Raw genomic sequence first — 8,644 nt, 5'->3', positions numbered from 1 at the left:
CTGCCAGGAGCATATTAAAAAGGCAGTCCTGGGTGTTACATATGTATGTCGGAGATTTGGGATGCATATTGCCCCTTTAAGGGTGTGAATCATATGACCCAAAGTGGGGCTAGCTCCTCCCAGGGTGGAACCTGATTGAGCAGTCTGTGGGATTGTGCACACCTATAATAGTGTTCCCTAGTGTTCAAGTTAAAAAGCTTACTTTGTGGTTGTTCTCCACCTTATCTAGAAACACAGAAACATAGAACAGTACAGCACAGTACAGGCCCTTCAGCTCTCAATGTTGTGCCGAGCTATGTCCAATCCCAAGATCAAGCTATCCCCTCCCTATAATTCTGGAGTGCTCCATGTGCCTATCCAATAACTGCTTGAAACTTCCTAAAGTGACTGACTCCACTATGACAGCAAGCAGTCTATTCCACACCCCAACCACTCTCTGAGTGAAGAATCTACCTTGGACATCCCTCCTATATCTCCCATAATGAACTTTATAGTTATGCCCCCTAGTAACAGCTATGTCCACCTGAGGAAATAATCTCTGCACGTCGACTCTATCAATCCGTCTCATCATCTTATAAACTTCTATTAAGTCGCCTCTCATCCTCCTCCACTCCAAAGAGAAAAGCCCCAGCTCTCTCAACCTTTCCTCATAAGACCTACCCTCCAAACCAGGCAGCATCCTGGTAAACCTCCTCTGCACTCTCTCCAATGCTTCCACATCCTTCTTATAGTGAGGTGACCAGAACTGAATACGATATTCCAAATGTGGTCTCACCAATGTCCGGTACAGTTGCAGCATAACCCCACGGCTCTTAAACTCAAACCCCCTGTTAATAAAAGCTAACACACTATAACCCTTCTTCACAGCTCTATCCACTTGAGTGGCAACCTTCAGAGATCTGTGGATATGAACCCCAAGATCTCTCTGTTCCTCCACATTCCTTAGAACCCTGCTGCTGATCCTGTAATCCTCATTCAAGTTTGTCCTACCAAAATGAATCACCTCACACTTATCAGGATTAAACACCATCTGCCACTTTTCGGCCCAGCTCTGCATCCTAACACTGTCTCTTTGCAGCCTGCAAGAGCCCTCCACCTCATCCACTACTCCACCAATCTTGGTGTCATCAGCAAATTTACTAACCCACCCTCCAGCCCCCTCTTCCAAGTCATTGATAAAAATCACAAAAAGCAGAGGACCCAGCACAGACCCCTGTGGTACACCACTGGTAACGGGCCTCCAGTCTGAAAATTTTCCATCCACCACCACCCTCTGTCTTCTATGATACAGCCAGTTACTTATCCAATTGGCTAAATTTCCTTCTATCCCACACCTCCTCATCTTCATGAGCCTACCATGGGGAACCTTATCAAATGCCTTACTAAAATCCATGTATATGACATCAACTGCTCTACCTACATCCACACACTTAGTTACCTCTTCAAAGAATTCAATCAAATTTGTGAAGTAGGACTTACCCCTCTCAATAAGTACTCTCAATATGTACATCCATAATAAGTGACGATGGAGCTGCTGACGGCCTGCGCAGTCTGCTGGCATTCTGTTGTAGTGAAGGGGAAGCGGATCAAGCATCACTCCGGACTATGTTGGTCTGTGCTGAAAAGGACCTAAAACATGCCAACGGCATAAAGAATGGATAGGAGTGTTCTGACCGCTGTTGCTTAGTTTGAATTGTCCGTTAAGAGGGAAGTTAGTACTTTGTCTGGGAGCTTGCCAAAAACATCACAAGAATAGGTTACATAGGAGATTCAAGCTGCAGTTAATGGCAGGGAATGAACACTCACCATAGTCAAAGGAGCAGCTGTCGCAGGAAGCGGGCACCATGGGGACTCGGGCTGTGGCCGGTTGCCGGCAACGGTGGAAGGAGGCTTCAGGCCTAGACTAGTTTAGAGGGAAAAATTCCCACTGGCAGCAAAACAAAATGGTGGCTCAGTTTGGTACTGTAGGACCTTTGACAAATATTTTAGTGCTTATCTGACAGCCAATAACGTAGGCGATGACCTGGTTGAACCAGTTTTCTTAAATACCATGGAGACTAAGACTTTCGCTGTTTTAAGGAGTTCGGTACAACCTTTTGCGATGCGTTAAAAGCTCACTTTGCTCCAAACCATTGATGATTACAGAGCAGTTCAGATTTCATAAGCGTGATCAACTCGAAGGGGAGTCCATTGTTCAATTTGTGGTAACTCTGAACAGACTGACACAGCACAGAGGTCAGAAACATATTCCAGGATGCATTAAGGGACTGGCTGGTTTAGAACGGAGTTGAGGAGGAACTTCTTCACTCAAAGGGTGGTGAATCTCTGAAATTCTCTGCCCGTTGAAGTGGTGGAGGCTGCCTCGCTAAATATTTTCAAGACGCGGGTCGATGGGTTTTTGATAAGAGAGGGGATTAAGGGTTACGGGGAGAGGGCGGGAATGTGGAACTGAGCCACGACAGATCAGCCATGATCTTATTGAATGGCGGGGCAGGCTCGAGGGGCTAGATGGCCTACTCCTGCTCCTATTTCTTATGTTTGTGGCCTCTGGCATGAAGCCATTCAGCACAGGTTATTAGCGGAAAATAATTTAGTATTTACGTCTGCTTTGGGAGATCATAATTTCCATGGAATTAGCCGCCAGAGAAGCGGGGTGTCAGCATCAGGGTATACAAGGTAGCGAAAGCCCCGCAAAGTTTGGCATGGCAAGTTGAATGCTGACATGGCAGGACAGGCCACAGGGAGTTAAATTGCTGGACACAAGAGGCCCAGTGCAAGGTCATAAGTGAAAGTGAGATGGTCACATGATCCAGAATTGCTGGGTGCAACTAAGTCCAGAGAGAGGCAAATAAAAGGAAGTATTTAAAAGGATAAACAAAAGGTCCATGTTGCCAGCGATGGAGAAGATAGGGAGTCAGCCAGGTCTGCAGGGAAAGCTGATGTCTAGAGAAACAAGCGGTCTGATTCTCCCATCACGACCCATAACTTTTCTGGCGGGTCGTGTTGGGAGAATCACGTTGACGGCCTTTTTCCAGGATTTGCACATGTGCTGAGAACACATATGCATCTCCCAGAGCTGGAGAACAATCAGAGTCCAGACCATGCTGGAGACTGATGAGAAGAGAGTAAGTTATTTGAATTTTTTTTTAATGTAGTTTAAATATGTTTTGCATGTCATTATTGGGAACGTGCCGATCCCAATAAAATCTCCCACCCCGCCATAAATACTTCATCCAGGCAAGGTTTAGAGTAACTCCCCACATTCGGGGAACTAGCGGGAGACCCTGCTGGAATAAAGGGGGGTAATTGGGACCCTGCCCCCAGGTGGTCATGCAGTGGGAGAGTGGTGGCCCCTGAGCATGGGCACCCTGGCAGTGGGGTAAAGCGCCCATGCCCAGGTGGCATGGGGCAGTGCCAAAGGGGCGGAGCCTTTTGTGGTCAGATCCTAGGGGCAATTGGTGGGGTTGGGGGACTGCCTCTGCCACTCTGCATGGAGATCTGTCTGGGCTGGAGACAGTGATTGGCAGGGCTGGGGAGGGGGGCGCTGGGGCACTGGGGGGTAGCCTACCAGTGGTGGTAGTGGGGGAGTCTGCCACAGTGACGCAATCGCTTCTGCTGGGGTGGGGGAGTGGCTGGACATCTGGCACTCCAGGGCGGGGGGGTCAGGACTGGCCCTGGAATTGTTGTGGGGGCCGCAATCGGGCCATGTTGTTGGGGGGGAGGGGGGAGGGCTTGGGGGGCAGCACTGCAATGGTCCCGGGCTGTTCAGTGATTGAGCTGGCCAGCAAACAGGGAAACTGACAGATCAGGACCACGTGCATGTGCAAAGTTCTGGAGCTGTCAGAGTCTGGCATGAATAGGCACCCCCCACTGCCTCCCCCACCCCCGATAACCACCACCGCCCCCCCCCCCCCCCCCCCCCACTCCCCGCCCCACCCCCGGGTTTTTAATGAGATTCCTGATTGTGACATCTGCAGTGTACAGAGTGCGGAGATTCAAGTGTGAAGCTGCATTGAAAAAACAATCATGATCTAGAACAGTTTTCCCACCATTTCAGCACTTTTGGGAGAATTGCCCCAAGAGTTCAGACTGAACGTTCTGTCAGTATGGAGTGAAGCTGCTCATTTCTGGGTTCTCCCTGAACTGGAAGGGAAAAATCATGAAAACAGAAGTTGATATGATAGCGGTACTGTCCTTGATACCTGACTCAATATAAGTGGATAAGTGAAAAACACTGCCATTAAAAGGTTAAAAGGTGTGTCAAGGTTAAATTACAATTGAAGGCGGAGGCTTGTCCAAGGAGTTTAAAGGCATGTCAGGTATTGTGTGCCATTAGGCCTAAGGTGGAACAGAATTGGAACAGCAGGTGAATCTGGGGTATTGGAACCAGTGAATGGGCCACCCCAATTGTTCCAATCATAAAATCAGACAGATCGGTGAGAATTTTAAACTGACAGTAAACCCAGCCCTGTGTGTGGACCAATACCCACTTGATCTCTCAGTAGCCTGGCAGACATAATGAAATTCTCCAAAATTGGCCTATCGCAGGCCTACTTGCAGATGGGGGTAGTGATGGATTCATACAATAGTAATACCTGTTCCACTATAAATGGTTTCCTTTTGGCATTATGTCAGCTCCGGCTCTTTCCCAGCAGGCCTTAGACCAAACCTTGAGTGAATTGACAAGGTTGCCTGCATGATATTTTGGTCATGGGTTCGATAGAGGAGCCACATTTGAAGAACCTGGAGCACAACCTACAAGTCAAGAGAGAAAAATGTGAGTTCTTTAAGGACTTAATTGAATGCCTGGGTCATGTAATTGATGATGATGGGTTACACAAGGCATCCAAGAAGATGGAGGCCATCATGAAGGCCCCAAGACCAGACAATGTGCCCCAGCTGAGGTCATTATTGGGACTTATCAATTATGATTGGCAAGTTTGTTCCGGACCTGGGAATGATGTTGAAACCAATGTACCAGTCGCTGGGGAAAGGACAGCTATGAAAGTGGACAAAAGAATGTGAGGAGGCCTACCTGACAGTAAAGCAGGTTTTGAAGAGATTGGAAATGCTAGTTCACTTCAACCCTGAACAAAGAACAAAGAACAACACAGCACAGGAAACAGGCCCTTCGGCCCCACGAGCCCGCGCCGCCATCTTAACAATGCATTTTTCCTACACCTCCCTTCTCCCGTGTCTATGCTTATGGCACCCCCATTGGAAACCAGATTCAGGGGAGAATAATTTAGGTTACCACTGCAGTCAGCATGCAACACCTCACCCTAAGGGGTTGCATCTGTCCTGCCTCACATTATGTCAAATGGAGAGGGAAGAACCATAGCATTCACTTCTACATCATTGATGACAGCTGAGGAAAAGTATGCTGATGTGGATAAAGAAGGCCTGGACGTTGCCTTTGGTGTCAACAGGTTTTACTACTTCCAATATGATAGGTATTTCATGCTTCTAAAAGACGTTAGGCCTTAAACATCCATCTTTGGAAAGTACACTGGGATACCACCCATGACTGCAGCTCGATTGCAGAGCTGAGCATTGGTGCTGTCAGCCTACTCGTATAATATCTGGGGCCATCAGTCCAAGGAAGACAGCAATGTAGATTCTCTGTCAAGCTATCTTTACCTGGAAATAAAGATGCTCCTGGCTGGAATCTGAAGTTAACATAATTTACGCATGAAGATAAAGTTCTGGCAACCATCAGTCAGACGTAGAACGCCACTTGGAATGATCCACCAAGTAGTGGATCTTGCCCTGAGAAGGAAGATGAGTAATAGAAACTAACTGGCGTTGAGATCATTTATATCCTGAAGATGGGAGTTGTCCATATTGGATAGATGGTTAGTATGGGCATGAGAGTTGTCATTCCCCCATCATTAAGAGGAAAAATGCTGCATCAGGTGCATCAAGGGGACCCTGGGATGGTGTGAACAAAAGAAATAGCAAGATGCTATTTTTGTTGACTGAATGTTGATGTGCAAATTGAACAAAAAGCAGGATCGTGTATATCCTGCACCTTGGAATGGAAGGTTCCACCCTTGTCAGGTCTTCATCTGTAGAAATGGCCCCAGTTGCCATGGCAGTGAATTCATAATGACTTTGCCAGGCTGGTAGAAGGGCAGATGCTCTTAATGGTAGGGAATGCCCACCTCAATTGACCAGAGGTTGTAGCTATGAAGTACACATCGACGGAGTCCAGGCCAGACAAATTCGATGAAATATTTGCCTGGGTTGATAATCTGGAACAATAGTGATAATAGACCCCAATTATTGCCACAGGACTTCACACAGTTCATGGAGCACCATGGAGTCAGACATGTGAGGTTGGCCATATCACTCAATGATGAATGGTCTGGCAGAATAATTTGTTCAGACTTTGAAACAGTTGCTGAAGTTGTTGCAAAGAGAGAGATTGCTGGGGCATGGGAGACTACCCAGGAAAAAGTTCCTGAAATGAGGAAGCAGCCTACACGAAACTGCCAACCCCTAATAGACTCATCGTTCTATGTGAACTATCTGAACGGACTTTATACTGGGGACTGTAGTAGACTGCAATGCTCTGTGTAAATATTCTCCATGGTGTATGTGTATATAAATAATATATTTCAGTTGTGGGAAGCAGAAAATGAGATGAGGGGCTGGTATATATGTGTGTTGGGGTTCTGAGTGTGTACTGTCCTTTAAGGGTGCAGATCATATGATCCCTGAGGTTGGGCTAGCTCCTCCCAGTGTGGAACCTGGTTAAGCAGTCTAAGTCCTGACTGTGGAATAGTTTACACAATAATATTCTCCAGAGTTCAAATCAAGGAGCTTACTTTGTGGTAATTCTGCACCTTAGCTCAATAAATAAATTCACTGATGGCTGAGGTCATACTGTAAGGGGAATAATGAACAGATTGTCCTGGGACTAAGGCCACATTGTCAGGGACATATTGAACACAGTCTGTTCACACCTTCCACATGCTAAGCCTTGATCAAAAGGACTCAGGCCCCTCGAGCATCATCAGAGAAAGATTTTCTATAAGCCACATTTCCTCGGCGGCATATTGAACAGACTGTCCTGGGGCTGAGGTCACACTGTTTGGGGAGGGGAGAGGGGTGGAGTATTGAAGACCGTCCTGGAGCTGAGGTTACGTTGTCAGTCAGAGGACATATTGAGCAGACTGTCCTGGGGCTGAAGTCACAATGCCAGGGACACCATCACATGTGCACAATGTGGAAAATGTGAAGGGAAGTTGTTATGAGCACAGTCCTCTCCATGCTTTGAAATAGGAGAGACAATAAGACCTTTATTGTCATCTTCAACATATCACAAAATGATGGAAACATAAATCACCTTCAACTCTAATGATGTGATCTTCCTAGGAAGGCACAGTAATCTAGGGGCCACGTAGCCACTGTAGCTTTGCACACCACAAGTACACATCCTCAAACAACTAAACATTGTTCCTTCAACTATGGTGCCAACAAGTCAGTGGCCATGACTGTTTTCAAGAGGCTGAAACACAATTAGACACACAAATGCACTCATGCCAGTATGACAGCAGCTTGGTAAGGCAACTGGAAGATGAAAGACATTTGTTAACCATTAGCTCAGGACCATCTCAAGGGGAAGATGTACCTAGACACCAGCATCCCTCCAAATTTCAGCTCTCATTCAGGAATAATGCAATGGCCCCATGATGCCATCAGACATCAGGATAGTGATTAGTAACACAACAGTGAGTAACACAACAGCAACTGGTGGCACAGTGGCTAACACTGCTGCCTTACAGCACCAGGGGCTTGGGTTCAATTGCCAGCTTGGGTCACTGTGTGGATTTGCACACTCTCCCCTGTCTGCGTGGGTTTCCTCCAGGTTCTCCGGTTTCTCCCCAGTCTGAAAGATGTGCTGGTTAGATGCATCGACCTGAGCAGGTGCTGTGGTGTGGTGACTAGGGGAATTTCACCGTAACTTTATTGCAGTGTTAATGTAAGCCTTATTTGCGACTAATAAATAAATTTTAACTTAGGTAACCAAAACTGGGAATTAATTTGTCATTGTTTTCAATAAGAGTGGCTTAACAGGACTCTGAGGTGATTATTGACAAAAGCTCATTAATTAGAAGCTTGCCAAGTTTACAGCTTGCATTGCCTTGGCATTTAGAAGAGACTTGATTCAGACAGTTTTGATGCAGCAATCAATGAGAACTTAGTTCCTTCACCGACACTGCTAAATACTCATCAGGAGATGTGCTGGAGCATCACTTTCGTACCATGATAGTCCTCGACATTCTCCCTCTCATATAAGCTCTATCCCCACACCCAAAGATGTATTGTCGAGTGCAAAGGCATCGGGTGGTATTCCCAACGTCATCACGCCCAAACTAATGCTGATAATATGGTTGGCAGGCGGGCTTAAAGATTGGAACATTGCCCACTTTCTGTAAGTGATTGCCCAATATGTCGTGAATACTATAATATGCTTTTAGAGTCAGATTCACGCCTTGTGTTTCTTTCCAGTCTTTTTAAGGGGCAATATGTTAAGATGGGTTCAAAAGATACAGTGAGCGCCGAGTCTCATTGTAGAAATTATTCCATCTATTAATAATGGCAGTGTTTACTTGAATGAGCAGACTATCCAGTTAAC

This window comes from Carcharhinus amblyrhynchos, chromosome 4 (assembly GCF_965287045.1).
Source record: "Carcharhinus amblyrhynchos chromosome 4, sCarAmb.v2.hapA, whole genome shotgun sequence".
Taxonomy (NCBI): domain Eukaryota; kingdom Metazoa; phylum Chordata; class Chondrichthyes; order Carcharhiniformes; family Carcharhinidae; genus Carcharhinus; species Carcharhinus amblyrhynchos.
This window is presented reverse-complemented; position numbering follows the sequence as displayed.